Genomic DNA, 17,414 nt, shown 5'->3' on the forward strand with positions numbered 1-17,414 from the left:
ACCTCCTGCGGGGCTGGCATCAATCCTGGAGTCTGCTCATGCGTCGGCTGAGAGGGGATTCTGGGAGGGCTTCCCTCTCCCCTTCTTCCTCCTCTTGAGCCGACTCAGACTCTGTCTGCCTTGTGTTATCTCGGGAATCTGCAGCTAACATTCCTGAGCGAGAGGGGCTATAATCACTCTCCCTGTGGAAAGAAAGCCTGCCCCCCTTCTCCCTCTGAGGTTTCGCTGGCACTTGGAGAATGCATGCTGGCACTTGGAGAAGGCAAGTTCCTGAAAATTATGGTACAAGATTAGCCTTGGTTGTATTTCTATTTTTTTGTCTTCAATATTAAATTACTTGACATCCATACTGCATCTGTTCTCCCTGATGATTGTTTTGTATCTGAGAAGTGCATGAATTCTTTCTCATTTGGGTGTTTAAATCTCCAGACATCCTGTAAGTTAAGGTTCTCCACCAGTTGAAAGAAGGTCAGTGGTAGTCTTATTTCTTTTGATTCTTTCTCTCTAACTGTTCTATTTAATTCTAATGAGGTTACCCCATTAAAGTCGCCTAATAGTACTATCTTTTCATTGCTATAGTTCAGCATTCTTTCCTTCAATATTTTATAAAATTCTGCCTTTCTTTCATTTGGAGCGTAGATTCCTATTATAATCATTTTCTCTCTTTCATATGTTATCTGAACTCCTATAATTCTACCTTCTTCATCCTTAAATAATAATTTCGGATTTAATTTTGAATCGGCATAGATTACCATTCCTCTTTTTTTGGATATGTCTGACGAGATAAAGTTTGTACCTAATTTTTTTATTGATCAGAACCCTTTTATGTTTCCTGGCAACATGAGTTTCTTCTAAACAGGTAATGTTCCATTTCTTTTTCTTTGAAGTCTCTCAGCCCCACTCACCTCACAGAGTGTTTGTTGTGGGGGAGGAAGGTAAAGGAGAATGTTAGCTGCTTTGAGACTCCTTAGGATAGTGATAAAGCGGGATATCAAATCCAAACTCTTCTTCTTCTTCTTCTTTTCCCTTAGTATGTACTCTATTCTTTTCTTTTTGACTTATTATTCAAACCATTTACATTCCATGAAATGTTTTAAATCCATAATTATTTTTTTCTATAAACTCTTCATATACACAACAATGTAAATACGCCAATAAAAAAATCTCTTTCTATTCTACTTCTATATTTCTCCTTTCTATTTCTTCCTAATCCCTTCTAGGATCTTCTTTTTATTTCTCTATTTCCTGCACACTTTCCCCTCCCAGCGCCTTCCAGTACTTCCTCCAGAACTTATTCGCCTCCTCCACTGACCTAAATCGCTTTCTTCTCTCCTTAAATGTGAATGATATCCCCTCAGGGAATTATATTATTACTATTATTATTATTATTATTATTATTATTAATTTATTTATACCCCACCCATCTGGCTGGGTTTCCCCAGCCACTCTGGGCAGCTTCCAACAAAATATTAAAATACAGTAGTCCATCAAACATTAAAAGCTTCCATAAACAGGGCTGCCTTCAAAGGTATTCTAAAAGCCTGGTAGTTGTTGTTCTCTTTGACATCTGGTGGGAGGGCATTCCACAGGGCGGGTGCCACTACTGAGAAGGCCCTCTGCCTGGTTCCCTGTAACTTGGCTTCTCGCAGTGAGGGAACCGCCAGAAGGCCCTCGGCGTTGGACCCCAGTGTCTGGACAGAACAATGGAGGTGGAGACACTCCTTCAGGTATACTGGACCAAGGCCGTTTAGGGCTTTAAAGGTCAGCACTAACACTTTGAATTGTGCTCAGAAACATACTGGGAGCCAATATAGGTTTTCAAGACCGGTGTTATGTGGTCTCGGCGGCCGCTCCTAGTCACCAGTCTAGCTGCCGCATTCTGGATTAGTTGTAGTTTCCAGGTCACCTTCAAAATTAGCCCCACATAGAGTGCATTGCAGTAGTCAAAGCGAGAGATAACCAGAGCATGCACCACTCTGGTGGGCAGAGAGGGTCTCAGCCTGCATACCAGATGGTGCTGGTAAACAGCTGTCCTGGACACTGAATTGACCTGCTCCTCCATGGAAAGCTGTGAGTCCAGAATGACTCCCAGGCTGCACATCTGGTCCTTCAAGGGCACAGTTACCCCATTGAGGACCAGGGAGTCCTCCACACCTGCCTGCCTCCTGTCCCCCAAAAACAGTACTTCTGTCTTGTCAGGATTAAACCTAAATCTGTTAGCCGCCATCCATTCCCATCTATACACAATAGAATTGTTTCTCAGCGCATCTGCTAGTACTTTATAGTTGTTTCTTTACTTCAACAATCTTGCTGGTATTTCTTTCAGTATGATAATATTCTTTTCTTTGATTCTCAGGTTGTTGTTTGCTTTTTTGCAAAATCTTGTCTTTAAGTAATCTGGAATTTTAAAATACCAGACAGTCCCCCGGCCACTTATTGGCCTTAGCACGATTTGATTTAACCCTCAATGCTTTGTCTATGTCCAGCGCAATGTCATCTTCTTGAAGCCCTAACCAGTTTGCCAGGTCTTTTACAATCTTCTCTTCAATATTTTCCTCCTGGTGTTCTGGTAGACCCCTAAAATGCAATGTCATCTCTCGGTGGTGCATTTCCAAGCTCCTGCACAGATTTGTCCAACTCTTTACTTTTAACAGTCAGGTCTTTAATTTGACCTGAGAGATCTATTAGTAGTTTGGAGTTTTGTTCTATTTTCTTCCCCATTGCGTCTAATTTTTCATCCAGAGCTTTAATGTTGTCGCTTACGTATTTTCTCATTCCTAATATCAATTCTTTAATGTCAGCATTTGGGTTTACCTCTGCTATTGATTTTCTTCTAACTTGTGTTCCAGAGGCAGATGTCAGTCCTATTGTGGCTTGTAATTTTTTTTTGTAGTCATTTTGAGTTCCTTATTGATTCTTTTTATCTTTGCCACATATGTTCAAGCTTTCCAAGAACTTATTTTTATACCTTGTTTTTGCCTTTATTGTATTATCTAGAATTTTCCTTCGATTGGTTATTCCCTGAGAGTAATTGGTTTTTTAATATTTCATACTAATTTTTATCATGCCCCACCTATTTCCTTTCTCATTTCTGTTACTATAATTTCCTTATTTTTCCAAAACCTCCAATTCCTATTCTGTTTCCTTCTTGTTTTCCTTTACCTTCTTCCTGCTTTCTTTGCTTCAATTTTTAACCCTAGTACCAAATTTTTAATTTGTGAGTTTCAATTATATTCAATATATTACCCACAATTAACTCTGTCACAAATTAATATTACTTGTCTGTGCACAAAATCAATTCATGAGAGATTTATCAATGTAAGATAGAGGAGTTCTGAAGGTTAAAGTAGGCAGAGAGAGATCTTGTAAAGTGCAGTTTCGCTTATCTCCACCAGATGGCTCTCGATGCAGTTACCGTATTTTTCGCCCCATAGGACGCACCTATTTTTGGGGGGGGGGGGAGAAATAAAGAAAAAAAATTATTCCCCCCCCCCCCCCCAGGCACAGGGCAGGCGCGGGTGAAGCCCGAGATTCCCCCAACCCCAGCCCCCAGAACAGCCTGCTATCAGCAAGCCTAGGGAGCCACGCCAGTCTCCACAGGCTTGCGGAGAGGTGCGCGAAGCCGGGGCGCGCTCTTCAGCGTGCACCAGGCTTCAGAATGCAGGCAGCTCTGCGCTACCCTCCGGAGCCCCACGCGGCTTCACGCCCGGCTCCGGAGGGTGGCGCAGAGCTGCAGGAAGCCCTGGAGCGCAGACAGCTCTGCGCCACCCTCCGGAGCCCCGCGCGGCTTCGCACCGGGATCTGGAGGGTGGCACAGAGCTGCAGGAAGCCCGGGAAAGCCTGCATTCGCCCCATAGGACACACACACATTTCCCCTTCGTTTTTGGAGGGGAAAAAGTGCGTCCTATAGGGCGAAAAATACGGTACTCCCCTTTCCTGGCAATCTCAGCCCTCTCCTGTTCAATTCCAGCTCAGTTCTCTTTGTTTCCTCTTCCTGCTTCCTCTGTTGATGTCAATCAAGAAGCTGACTCATGCCCTGTGGATCTCCTTTTTGTCTGTCCTTTCTCTCTTCTTCTCCTCCTTTCCGCTCCCACATTCTCTAAATTCTTAAGTTTCATATTGTTGGCAGCTTGCCAAGAAGAAACAATTAAAGCTATCCTCCTCTTCACACACATTTGTAAAGTTCCCTAGATTTTACTCCCTCACTTACTTATTTGTGCTTTCTAGACCCCAAAGCAGTTTTCCTTCTGCAGGCCATAAAGGATGGCGAAGATCTACAGCCCACCCCAATCACATCACTTGACACACAACCCACATGTCCTGCAATGCTGTTGTCATCCAGGGGACACCAAAAACTGCAACAATTTCTTGCCATCAAGAACCGGAGGGGTGGGGAAAGGGAGGGGGCAAATTGTAAGGACATTTCCCCCTCTTTTTGACACCACCTGAGACAATAAGGACTCAGAAGCTATGAACTATAAACCAGGAGTACAAAGTGCTCCAACAGATGGCTTCAAAATAACTGGATCCCAAATTATTAGTATGGGAAACACATTAGGACGATTAGAAATATAGACTATGTTCCTAAAATGTGTCCGAGAGTCCCACAAAAAGAGGTGATCAAATGTCTCTTCATTTTTGTGTAATTATTTGTGTATATATTAGTATATATTGTCTGTATGTTTGTTGTATGGTGAACACCCATATGTGTATCTTTGGTTTCTGCCTGAGAGCATCCAGTTAACCTTGAAACTTAAGGGGACACTGACTTGTACCCAATTATTCTTGCATACATATGAGGGTGGGATTGAGTTCCACATCCTCTTCATCCCTTCAAAAGGTTTAAACGGGTTCCTTAGTAATTTTATTATTTATTTGTTTTCGCCTGTCACTACACTTGTTATTCTAGTGTGTATGTTCTCTTTTACCCAGAATAAGCTTCGGGAACACTGCAAAACAGATCAACAGGTATGTATGCTGTGATTGAGCAGAAAATTATGCATGCACATATGTAAGTCTGTATTTGCCCTATATAGTAAAAATAACTAATTTGGACAGTGGCCCATAGTATGGTGTTTCAACACTTTGAAATCCATGGGGTCACATAAAATTTCAATTGGATCTCCCCTGTAAATTGGACAATGTTCCCAAGGTGCAACTTAGCCTTTTGCATTCTTTTTGGAGAGCGAGCTAACAACCCACCCTTAAGTGTAAGACCAGAGCCAATATAATACAAATACAAATAAAATTGCATAGAAAGGCCCAGGTGAAGGCATCTCTCATGACATGTCAACACCTGTGTCAGTTGGAAAAATGCTTATGGTCATAAACATAAAGCATAAACCTTCAGATTAAGAAATGGAAAATTCCGCCCTGTGGAATGCCATTAACAACTGATAAATAAAACTACAGTTTTGAAAGAGAGAGCTCGTCTATTCCTCCCAGCTAATTTCTATATAATGCCATTGTGTAATGTTAGCTCATGTGCAACAACAAATAGTCTCAGAAGCCTGCAGTTTGAGGCCCTCTTCGTGCTCACATGCACACACCAGGATATCACCCCACATGCATAAAGTTATAGCACTTAGGGGAGTATGATGTCACCGAACGGGACATCTAAATGTTTATTAGTGGTGGGGGCACTGGTTATCCTGTGAAGAACCATGCTCCCAAAAGAGGATTGTTACCAGGGGATTGGCCATTGTGTGTGCTCCCCTCCCCCCAAATTCTAAGGTGTCAGATCATAGGATAAATGTTCAAAATGAACAGGATGGGTACACAGGCACAAACCACATTCTGAAATGGTATAGGTGAGCAATCCTGAAGCCATTTTGACTCTCCCCCAATGACCTCAAATGTTTCTCTTATTAGGAGGAAGTATAGGAGGGGGTACCTTTTACTAAGGTAGTAGGGATGGGGCAGGAGAGTGCTAGAGTTTTGTTTAGTCCAGTTGTATGGGCTCAATTCCAATCTGTTACCTCAGAGAATGCATCGGCTAACTAAGGCCCATGGGCCAGATCAGGCCCAATTGCCTTCTAGATCTGGCCTGCAGATGGTCCGAGAATCCAGGCAGCCAGCATAGTGTGCACGCGCGATGGTTTTTGTGACTCAGCCAGGCTTGGGGGTCAAAAGTGAGGTGGGTGGCTGCTTGAGACAAGCCCCTTCTCTGTCTGTTGCACGCGCAGCAATCTTTTCTTCCGGGGTGGGGAAGAGGGAAAAGGAGCCACAGTTTGGATTTCCATCATGAAGCTGCTGGTGACTGACCTCAGGAAGGGCAGTTGCAGTGGCAGGGTCTTGGAGGCGCCTCGGGAGCGACGCCCGCCCGTGTCTGTATTTGTTGAGAGCAGTAATGAGGTAAACTGCTGTGCCTCGGCTCTAAAGGGGAGGGATTGCCTGGGAAGTGAGCCAGCAGGATGTGATGTAAGCAGACTGGAATGTTCTTTGTGTTCTGTGAGAAACCGAAAGTGTCAGAGTGTGTGGAGCTGTGCTCAGAGAGTGAGCAGCTAAAATGCAGCTCCAGTCTGGAGGAGCGTGAGATCTGTTTTTTCCAGTGTTTTTGGAACAATAAAAGAAGCTACAGAAAGAATCTGCCTTTTTCATTACTCAAGCCTTATCACACGTATGCTGTGCTTACTCTGCTAAGGTGTTTTACAGCAGAGTTTCACACAGCGGAGCGTGCTGGACTGGAAAGGGGCCATAAATCTGTCTGGGAAGATTTATGGGCAGCACTTGGACTCACTAATTATCCTAACAAAGGTTATGGACTTCAGCACGTGTGGAAAAAGGCTTTGAAGCTGCGGAGGGCTGAGATCGCGTGTCAGATCTTCAAAGGCACAGCGGAGAGACTCAGACGCAAGGAGCCAACAGCCGCACAGACTCCCGGTTTGGCTGAGTGAGTATAAGCCGACAGAAGGGAAGGGCCATGGCTCAGGCAGCTTCAGAAAACTTTAATATCCCCTTTGAGAGGCTCAATGGAGCTAATTGGGAGGATTGGCAGAGAAGGATGTTCTTCTGGCTGGGAGGGAAGCAGCTCTGGGAGTGCACGCAGCAGGACCCCTTTGTGGCTGCACAGGGGGCAGCGGCTGCTGAGCAAGAGCGTGCGTCCGCGGCAGCCAAGAAAGATCAGAAGGCCATGTCTTACGTCGTCATGGCACTTGAGGCCAGCCAGTTGCCTCACATTGATGGGCTGAGGACTTGCCATCAGATTTGGTCTGCTTTGGAGAGAATCCACCAGCGCATCACGGCAGGGGCAAAAGTGCATGTGTTGCGTGCCTTGTTTGAAAAGAGGCTTGCCCCAGGGGAATCGATACGTGAGCATATTGCACAGGTGCTGTCTATCTTCAGCAAGCTGCGTTTGCTCAACGTCCCTTTCCCAGAGGAATTAAAAGCTTATGCTTTGCTGAGCTCTTTGGACAAAAGTTATGAGAACCTGGTTCTCACGATGGAGACTATGCCGGTGCAAGATCTGACGCTGGATTATATTTCTGGACGCTTGATTGATGAGGAGATAAGAAGAAAAGGGGCCATGAAGGAGCCTACAGGCTGTACCCCTAGAAGGAGTGGGGGGGCAGCAAGTCACAGTGAGCATACTGTGAGAGCTTTTGCATCTGGCAAGAGATGTTTTCGCTGTGGCAGTCACTCACATCTTATCCGAAACTGTCCGTTGGAGGCACAAGAGCCTTCCCGTGGGAAAGGAATGCAGCAGCTGCCAGGAAGGCAGATAAGCTCCGCTTCACAGCAGCAGAGGCGTGGGAAATCCTCCAAAGTCACCAGTTGTGGTGAAAACAAAGACAAAGCATCGTTCTTCCACCTGGCTGCATCAATGGCTACAGTGAAGGAAGTCGAAGCAGGCCCCAGCCAAGGGGGCAGTGAGAGGGGGGTTGTTGCTATGGCGACCCAGAAATGTGACCACAACAATCCTCTAGAAATCATCATAGACTCAGGAGCGACCCACACCCTCGTACCGTCGCCTAATCTCTTGCGGGATCGCAAGAGGGTAGAGACAGACAAATTTTGTGTCGTGGCTGATGGTTCGAGAACGAAACTGACTGAGACAGGGTTGTTTTATTGTCCTTTTCTTAAGCATGAAGTGAAGGCTTTTGCAGTGCCTGGTTTGACCAATTGTCTGTTAAGTGTACATGATTTGCTTACAGAGGGCTTTAAAATTTCTTTTGCAGGTGACAAGTGCGAATTCTACAAGGATGGCAAACATGTCTATACAGTGCATGCCAAAGACAATTTGTTTACTGTTAACCTGTCTTTGTCCACAGGAGAAGAAGACGCAGAGGACGCCAAGGGGCAATGTGTGAATGTAGCGCCCCACAATGGTTGTGCCCATATTTGGCATCGCCGCTTTGCTCATTTGTGTTGGTCATTTCTTAGAAAAGCCCCAAGTTTAACTGAAGGGTGTGAATTTAAGAGTTGTGACAAGTTTTTAGATTGCAATGCATGTAAGCAATCTAAGATTGTAACTTGCTCCTATCCGAAATCAGAGAGACGCACCACACAACCTTTTGAATTGATTCATGCAGATTTGTGTGGTCCAATGGCGGTGGAATCTTTGGGAAAGTCTAGGTTCTCTCTGCTTCTGGTTGATGATTTTTCGAAAACTTCCTGGACCTTTGCTTTGAGAACCAAGGCAGAGGCAGCTAAAGTGATCAGGGATTGGATCACAGCTGTGGAAGTGACATATTCCACCAAAGTTAGAAACTTTCAGAGTGGCCGAGGTTCGGAATTCACTGGCTCTGCCTTGCAAGATTTTTTTAGGGAAAAGGGGATTAGCCACAGACTCACTGCTCCTTACTCTCCGCAACAGAATGGTGTGGCAGAGAGGAAAAACAGGACAGTGCAAGAGGCAGTGTCTGCGATCCTGTGGGACGCAGGGCTACCCCAAAAGTTTTGGTCTGAAGCTTGGAAGTATGTGGTACATACACAGAACAGAGTGTACAACTCTAGTGTGGGAAATACACCGTATTTCTTACTGCATGGAAAGAAGCCCAAGGTTAATTACTTCCATGTGTTTGGTTGTGAAGCCTGGGTGCTTATTCCAAAGGCTCTACGCAGAAAAGGCGAGCCAAGGGCAAAGAAAATGATCTTTGTAGGGTATGAGCCTGGCTCAAAGGCCTGGAGGTTTGCGTACCCCAGTGGTGATCAGTCAAGACTGGTTGTGAGTAATAGTGCAGAGTTTTGTGAGCAGGCAGGTTGGGAGCGTTTGCATGCAAACCCAGACGTCGTTTTGCAACAGTCCTATGACTCAGACGCTGAAGAGGAGGATGATGAAGTGGTTGCAAGGGACCAAGGTCCAGAGCAACAAAGTCCAAGACAGGGACAACTTAGACTCCCTCAGAGGAGGGAACCTAGGACACCTCCTCAGACGAGTGTCAAGCTTGAACAAAAGAGTGAGCCTTCTTCACCCGTTGAGCCAGCTGTGAAGCCCAAAAGGCGCAGCAGGTCAGAGGGGGAAGATGCTGAGGTTGAGGAAGAAGAAGCAGTGTCACCAAGGGTCACACTGAGGAGATCAGCGAGGACAAGGAGACCTCCTGATCGGTATGAGGCTTCAGGTGTCTGGGTAGGTGCAGCTAGATGTGAACCTGATTCCTTTGAGGATATTCAGAGTTTACCTGAGGAAGAAGCAGCTGAGTGGCACAAGGCAATGGACAAAGAGTTGAAGTCCATGAAAGATCTAGGCGTGTTTTCACTCACTGAATTGCCACCAGGCAAACAGGCAGTAGGTTGCAGGTGGGTTTACCGTTTGAAACCCACAGAGACTGGACAGCCGCAGTATAGAGCGAGATTAGTTGCACGTGGATTTTCTCAGAAGAAGGGAATACACTTCACGGAAGTGTATTCGCCGACATCGCGTGCAGAGACTCTGAGAACGCTTTTAGCTTGTGCGGCACAGAGAGGCTGGAAGGTACACCACTTTGATGTGGATGTTGCCTACCTAAATTCAGATCTCCAGGAGGAGCTGTACATGAAGCCTCCTCCAGGGTTTGAGACCACGAGGCAGGATGTTGTGTGGAGGTTGCACAAATCTATCTACAGTTTGCGTCAATCTGCCAGAAACTGGAACATGTGCCTGAATGAAGCCTTGGAAGAGTTAGGTTTCAGAAGAAGTGTTGCTGATAGTTGTGTCTATTTGAGAGGTTCAGGTGCAACTCAAGAGTCCCTACAGGTCTGGGTAGATGACATTTTATTCTTCTCAGCAACAGATGAACAGGCAGAAAAGTTTGCCAAAGAGCTAGGTAAACGTTTCAAGTTGAAACAGCTTGGTGCTGTCAAAACTTATCTTGGTGTCAATGTTGAACGCACACAAGATGGAAGTTTCTTGCTCAGCCAGAGAGGTAAAATTGAGCAATTGCTGCAGAAAATGAGAATGAGTGATTGTGCAGGAGTTAGGAGTCCAATGGAGACAAATTTTGTGAAAGACAGCCAGCAAGGAGACAGTGCTGTGTTTGAGAATACTGAAGTGTTTCAGTCAGCCCTAGGGAGTTTGTTGTACTTGTCCCAGTGGAGCAGGCCTGATATTGCTTTTGCTGTCAATCTGCTCAGCAGGGAAGCATCAAACCCTAGTGTGCATGCCTGGAATGGCATCAAGAGAGTTCTGAGATATCTGCAGGAGACAAAAGAACTTTGTCTTAGGTTACCAGCACAGGGAGAAGCAAAGCTAGTCGGCCATGTGGATGCGGATTGGGCTAATTTGAAGGACCGCAAATCTGTGTCTGGTCTAGTGGTTAAGTTTGGGAACTCAGTAGTTGGATGGAGATCCAAGAAGCAGAGTCTTATAGCGCTCTCATCCACTGAGGCTGAGTTCAGTGCTCTTTCAGAGATATGCACAGAGCTGGAGTTCTATGCTTGCTTAGTGCAAGAAATCTGTGGGGTAGATTGTCAACCAATACGTGTGTTTGAAGACAATCAACCATGCCTACGTTTGGCAGAGTCAGGACAATTCAAAGCGAGAACGAAACATTTAGATATTCGCTTTCGGAACGTGTGTCAAAGCGTTCAAGAGGGATTAGTAGCACTGAAGTTTTGTCCCTCTGCAAAGAACCTAGCTGATGGCTTAACGAAGCCACTCTCCTTCCAGAGACATGGAGAGTTTTGCGTAGGTTTAGGTTTGGAGTGACCAAGGGTCGATTCTACCCTCCGATCCGAGGCAAGAGGGGGTGTTGAGAGCAGTAATGAGGTAAACTGCTGTGCCTCGGCTCTAAAGGGGAGGGATTGCCTGGGAAGTGAGCCAGCAGGATGTGATGTAAGCAGACTGGAATGTTCTTTGTGTTCTGTGAGAAACCGAAAGTGTCAGAGTGTGTGGAGCTGTGCTCAGAGAGTGAGCAGCTAAAATGCAGCTCCAGTCTGGAGGAGCGTGAGATCTGTTTTTTCCAGTGTTTTTGGAACAATAAAAGAAGCTACAGAAAGAATCTGCCTTTTTCATTACTCAAGCCTTATCACACGTATGCTGCGCTTACTCTGCCAAGGTGTTTTACAGCAGAGTTTCACACAGCGGAGCGTGCTGGACTGGAAAGGGGCCATAAATCTGTCTGGGAAGATTTATGGGCACCACTTGGACCCACTAATTATCCTAACAGTATTGGCAGTGCTCCCCTCCAGAGGAAGCGAGGAGTGCCTGGGTGGCTGCACTCCGAAGCAGTTCTGTGCTCTTCTCGTTAGCTACACAGTGCGAGCCATGGAAAGGTAAATAGCCATTGCCACCTCGTCTTCCCTCACGCGGGGAAAAAAACGTTTTTGCTTGAGCGGCGCCTGCCTGACAGTGTGGCCAACGGCTTTTCCCTTCATCCACACACACGCTCTCCAGGGCTGACAGAAATAGCGTGCTTACCTCAGCCCCGCACCCCCATGTGGACCATTTGGATCCCTTCCTATCACAATTCAGACCCCATTATGGGACTGAAACTGCCTTGGTTGCGCTGGTTGATGATCTCCGGAGGGCTAGGGACAAAGGTCAAAGCTGTTTCCTGGTTCTGCTGGATCTCTCAGCTGCTTTTGATACCATTGACCATGGTATTCTTCTGGTCTGTCTAGAGGAGTTGGGAGCTGGAGATACTGTTTGCAGTAGTTCCGCTTCTTCCTTCTGGTGTTGGGGGATGAGTGTTCACACCCCTGGGCTCTCACTTGTGGGTGCCTCAGGGCTCCATCCTCTCCCCCATGTTCTTTTACATGAAGCCACTGGTAGAGGTCATCAGGGGGTTTGGGCTGTGTGTTCACCAGTATGCATATGATACCCAGCTCTACCTCTCCTTTAAATCGGAACCAGTGAAGCCAGTGAATGTTCTGTGTGAGTTTCTGGAGGCTGTTGGAGGATGGATGGTGCCACAGACTCATATTTTTGTGGGAAATCGCCTCCTTCTGTGACATATGTATGATGCTTTTTGGGTAGTCTTTGGCTAAGTGGTTGGGCAAAGTCAAAAGTTTTTAAAAGGGTCTGCACTCCTTTGTCCTGGGTTCCTGACCTCCTTGCAAATGGGAAGGGGGGGGGGTCTCTGTTGCAACAGGAAATAAAGATATACATATTGGCCCGAATAGAAAATGCACCCGCAAATATGCTGCACCTTTAAAATTGGGTCTGCATAAAAGGCGGATCTACACGGATCCTCATGGATCCTCCACTTTTTAAAAAATAATTCCAACAAATGCAGTGTCAAATCACACCTAGAAGGCACACCTACAAACTGGACTATAAAAAACGTGGATCCAACACTTTGCCGCGCTGCAGCACCACAAAAACATGGATCCGAGGCACGGATCCTCATGAATTCATATGAATTCATATGATTTTTATATTGAAACAAAATAAAAACACCATGCTACTGTAGACCACATCTTAGTCTGTAGGAGGAACCAAAAAAATCACGCATCCACTGTTTCGTGGTGCCGCAATGGCGCAAAAACATGGTTAAAAACACGGATCCTCATGAATCCTCATGATTTTTGCACTAGATCAGCCCAAATTCACTGTCAAATTACACATCATGTCCAGGGGCACAGCTTACACCACAGAAATCACGGATCCACGGCTTCCTGGCCACACCGTGGCCCAAAAACGTGGTTTTGAAGCACGGATCCTCATGGATCCTCACGCTTTTTGCATTGGGCCAACCCAAATTCACCATCAAATCACACATCATGTCCAGGGGCACAGACTGCACCACAAAAATCACGGATCCACGGCTTCCTGGCCACTCCGTGGCCCAAAAACGTGGTTTTGAAGCACGGATCCTCATGGATCCCCACGCTTTTTGCATTGGGCCACCCCAAACTCACCGTCAAATCACACATCATTCCCAGGGGCACAGACTGCACCACAAAAATCACGGATCCATGGCTTCCTGGCCACTCCATGGTCCAAAAACGTGGTTCCGAAGCATGGATCCTCATGGATCCTCATGATTTTTGCACTAGATCAGCCCAAAGTCACCATCAGATGAAACATCATGGCCATGGGCACAGCATGCAACACAAAAATCACGGATCCACGGCTTCCTGGCGAAACCGTGGACCAAAAATGTGGTTTCGAAGCACGGATCCTCATGGATCCTCATGCTTTTTGCATTGGACCACCCAAACTCACTGTCAAATAACACGTCATAGTCAGGGGCACAGCCTGCACAACAAAAAACTCAGATCCACGGTTATCTGGCAACGCCATGGCCCAAAAACGTGGTTTTGAAGGTCGGATCCTCATGCTTTTTCCATTGGGCCACCCCAAACTCACTGTCAAATCAAACATCATGTACAGGGGCACAGCCTGCAAAACAAAAAATTCAGATCCATGGCTTCCTGGTTCTACCGTGGTACAAAAACGTGGTTTTGAAACACGGATCCTCATGGATCCTCATGCTTTTTGCATTGGGACAACCCAAACTCAACATCAGATCACACGTCATAGCCAGGAGCACAGCTTGCACCACAAAAAACTCGTATCCACAGCTTCATGGACACTCCATGACCCAAAAACGTGGTTTGCTTGTGCTTTGCTTGTGTGTTCCAGCATGGCAGGGGGTTGGACTAGATGGCCCGTGCGGTCTCTTCCAGCTCTATGATTTTATGATTCTATGACACTAGCTAGTACGCTGCACTGTTCCATTAGATAGATATTGTTGCTATTTTTAAAGCTAAAGGTTATGTATAGCTGCCATCTATTAGTCTTTGAGCCAGTGTGGTGTAGTGATTAAAAGCGGTGGACTCATAATCTGGTGAGCTGGGTTCGCTTCCCCGCTCCTCCACATGCAGCTCCTCACAGGGTGTCTGTTGTGGGGAAGGAAGGGAAAGGAGATTGTTAGCTGCTTTGAGACTCCTTAAGGGGAGTGAAAGGCGAAATATCAAGTCCAAACTCTTCTTCCAAACACTTTGTAATAGTGACATTTCCCATAAATATGCTGAGACACAACTGAATAATAATAATGTGATAGATTTCAATGGGATTCATGGAAGGGCCAAGTTTATTCAGCAGTTTAAATGAATGGGGCATAGAAGTGCTTAACTGGTTCTTAAAAAGGTAAAGGTAAAGGTACCCCTGCCCGTACGGGCCAGTCTTGACAGACTCTAGGGTTGTGCGCCCATCTCACTCAAAGAGGCCAAGGGCCAGCGCTGTCCGAAGACACTTCTGGGTCACGTGGCCAGCGTGACATCGCTGCTCTGGTGAGCCAGAGCCGCACACGGAAACGCCGTCTACCTTCCCGCTAGTAAGCGGTCCCTATTTATCTACTTGCACCCAGGGGTGCTTTCGAACTGCTAGGTTGGCAGGCGCTGGGACCGAACAGCGGGAGCGCACCCCACCGCGGGGATTCGAACCGCCGACCTTTCGATCGGCAAGCCCTAGGCACTGAGGCTTTAACCCACAGCGCCACCCGCGTCCCATAACTGGTTCTTGAGCAGGGCCAAAACCTGGGGGAAGGAATCTTCAGTCTCTGTAGCAAACAGCAGGCACAACAACATTTTGTATGGAATGCAGAGCCAGTTCTTCTCTCTCTTTTTTTAAAAAAATTATTAACAAACCAATCAAATCACATTAATTCCAAATTATACCAATACATAATAAACTCCAAATATTTCCAAATATTTAGCCAAATTTTAAATTTTTGTTGGGGGTACCCATGCTTCGAGCTCAAAAAGGGTCCAATCCTCTCATATTTGTGCTGCTTTGATGTTCAGAGTTCTATCTTTCCATCTCTTTGTTGTTATCCTTTACCAATCGTCTTCCAATCTTTTTGTTGTTATCGTTTTTTTCTTTTCTTTATAAACTCTGAAAGTCTCCACAAGTGAGTTGAAACAAACATTATTATAGTCCTGTGTGGATTTTCACCTTAATCCAAAGGTCCTGTTCGAACGGCAGATGCCATTTCAGTGTTTCCATAAAATACAGTCTAAACATCTGCTCATAAACTTTCCCAGACCTGTTGCTCCGACATCAATCTTTTCAGGGGAGTTCTTGCCAAGTCAAACGTAGAACTCAGATATGATAGCAAAGCCGTGGCTTCCTCCCCCTCTTGATCATAAATCCTGCAACAAAGCCTGTCTCGTCATGGCAATTCTCCATTAGAACTGCGTCATCCAAAAGCCTTTCATTTGCTTTCCAGATCTTCCACAAAACAAAGCCTTTAGTCAATGATTCATTTCCACACAGTTTATTATTCTATCTCTCTTGTTATCGGTTATGCAACGGTTCTTCTTAGGGAGGGGTTGTTAGGTAAATCACATAGAAGAAAAGAAGAAAAGTCCCCCCCCTTTCCACTCCGTTTCAACATACCGACATCTTTGATGTAATCTTCTTTAATCTAGTTTTCTGTTCAATCCAACCCATCACTCAGCTTCTCAGAGGTCGATTCAGTTAGCAGTCAAAACTCCCTTTCTTTCGCTCAAAACATGTGCATTTACTCTTCTCTAATTGTTTATCTTGAGCCTGCAACTAGGATCACGATCAGAAGTAGTGTCCGGGAGAGCCAAAAACTCACACAAGGGCTTTCCGTCCAGTGCCCTCACCCCCTCCTTCTTTCGAACTCGGGGGTGATTTATAGGCATCCGCGGACGAGGCAGCGTTTTCCCATTCCCCCTGGGAAAACCCGGGAAGCTAATTACTCCCATATTAGCCTCTTAATTACCTCGTGTGAGCCGGAGAGATGGTATTGTTGGCCATCTTCCAATGTGCCCCTAGCGGCCCCCCGAGCCAGTTCTTCTCATAAGCAAGCAAGGGGAGCCCCTGAGGTGCTGGATGCACCACTAGAACTGGCAGCTTGGTGTGAGTACCAAGGTTGGTTTTGCTCTCTGCATTTTTCCTGAAGTTGTTGAGCTGTGAAAACCATGTCCACTGTCCCCCTAGAAGGCTGAAAACCATTTTGGGATTCAGGAAGGGTCACCTCAGATAATGTTAAGAGACGGTTTGCTAAGATCCTTGCAAGAATTTTGCCGGCCACAGCTAATAGAGAGATGCCTCTATAGTTTCTACAACCAGTCCTGTCACCTTTTTAAAAAGAGATTGATAATTTTGGCATCCCTGAAGTCTGCTGGGATTGCTTCTCTCTCCCAGATTTCTTTGATGAGCTTGTGAAGTTGTTGTGTAAGTTCAGTTCCACCCACTTTGAAGATTTCAGCAGGTATCCCATCAGGTCCACTGGCTTTGTTGTTTTTCACTTGGTTAATAGCTGTACGCAACTCTCCCAGATTTGGAGATACAGCAAGCTCATCTCTAATTTGTTTTTGTGGGATTTGTGAGAGGACCTCAGCAGCTATGGGGGAGTTGTGGTTAAGGAGATGTTGGTAGTGTCCTTTCCAGCACAGTGCAAAAGCTTCTTTTGTGGTACCATCTGCTGAGCGTAGGGGGCATATGCCATGATTTATTGGTCCATAGATGGTTTTTGTGGCTTTAAATAAACTCTGTGCATCATGAGTGTCGGCTAAGTGCTGGATCTCTTGAGGGTTTTTTTTATCCACCAGGTGTTTTTTAGTTCTCTGGTTCTTAGCATTGGCATAGGGTTTTTTTCTTAGTGGCACAGTTTCTTTCTCTTTGCCAGATCTGAAATGCCTTCCTTTTCTTGTCAATCATGCATTCAATCTCACTGTCATTCTCATCAAACCAGTCCTGGTGTTTCTTGGTTTGGTATCCAATAGTTTGTTCACAGACTGCAATAATGGATGTTTTTGTTGGAGTATTGCCAGGGAGAGAGAGGCATCAGGCCTCCACGCCGTCTCCGCACGATCACCGGTCTCCCATGGAAACAGCATCAGTCAATTAGCGACATGAGCCTCAGACACATTCCAAGACTCATGCACGCCCTTTTCAGCAGTCTCCGCAATGGAAGATTCAGACAGAAGAGCATATTTACAGCTTTATTCAACATAGGTCAGAACAAAGGAAAAACATGACTGCTTGCATCCCTGTCGAGGAAACAGCCAGAACAAAA

This window comes from Podarcis tiliguerta (genome assembly GCF_965153285.1).
Source record: "Podarcis tiliguerta genome assembly, chromosome: W".
In the NCBI taxonomy this organism is placed as follows: domain Eukaryota; kingdom Metazoa; phylum Chordata; class Lepidosauria; order Squamata; family Lacertidae; genus Podarcis; species Podarcis tiliguerta.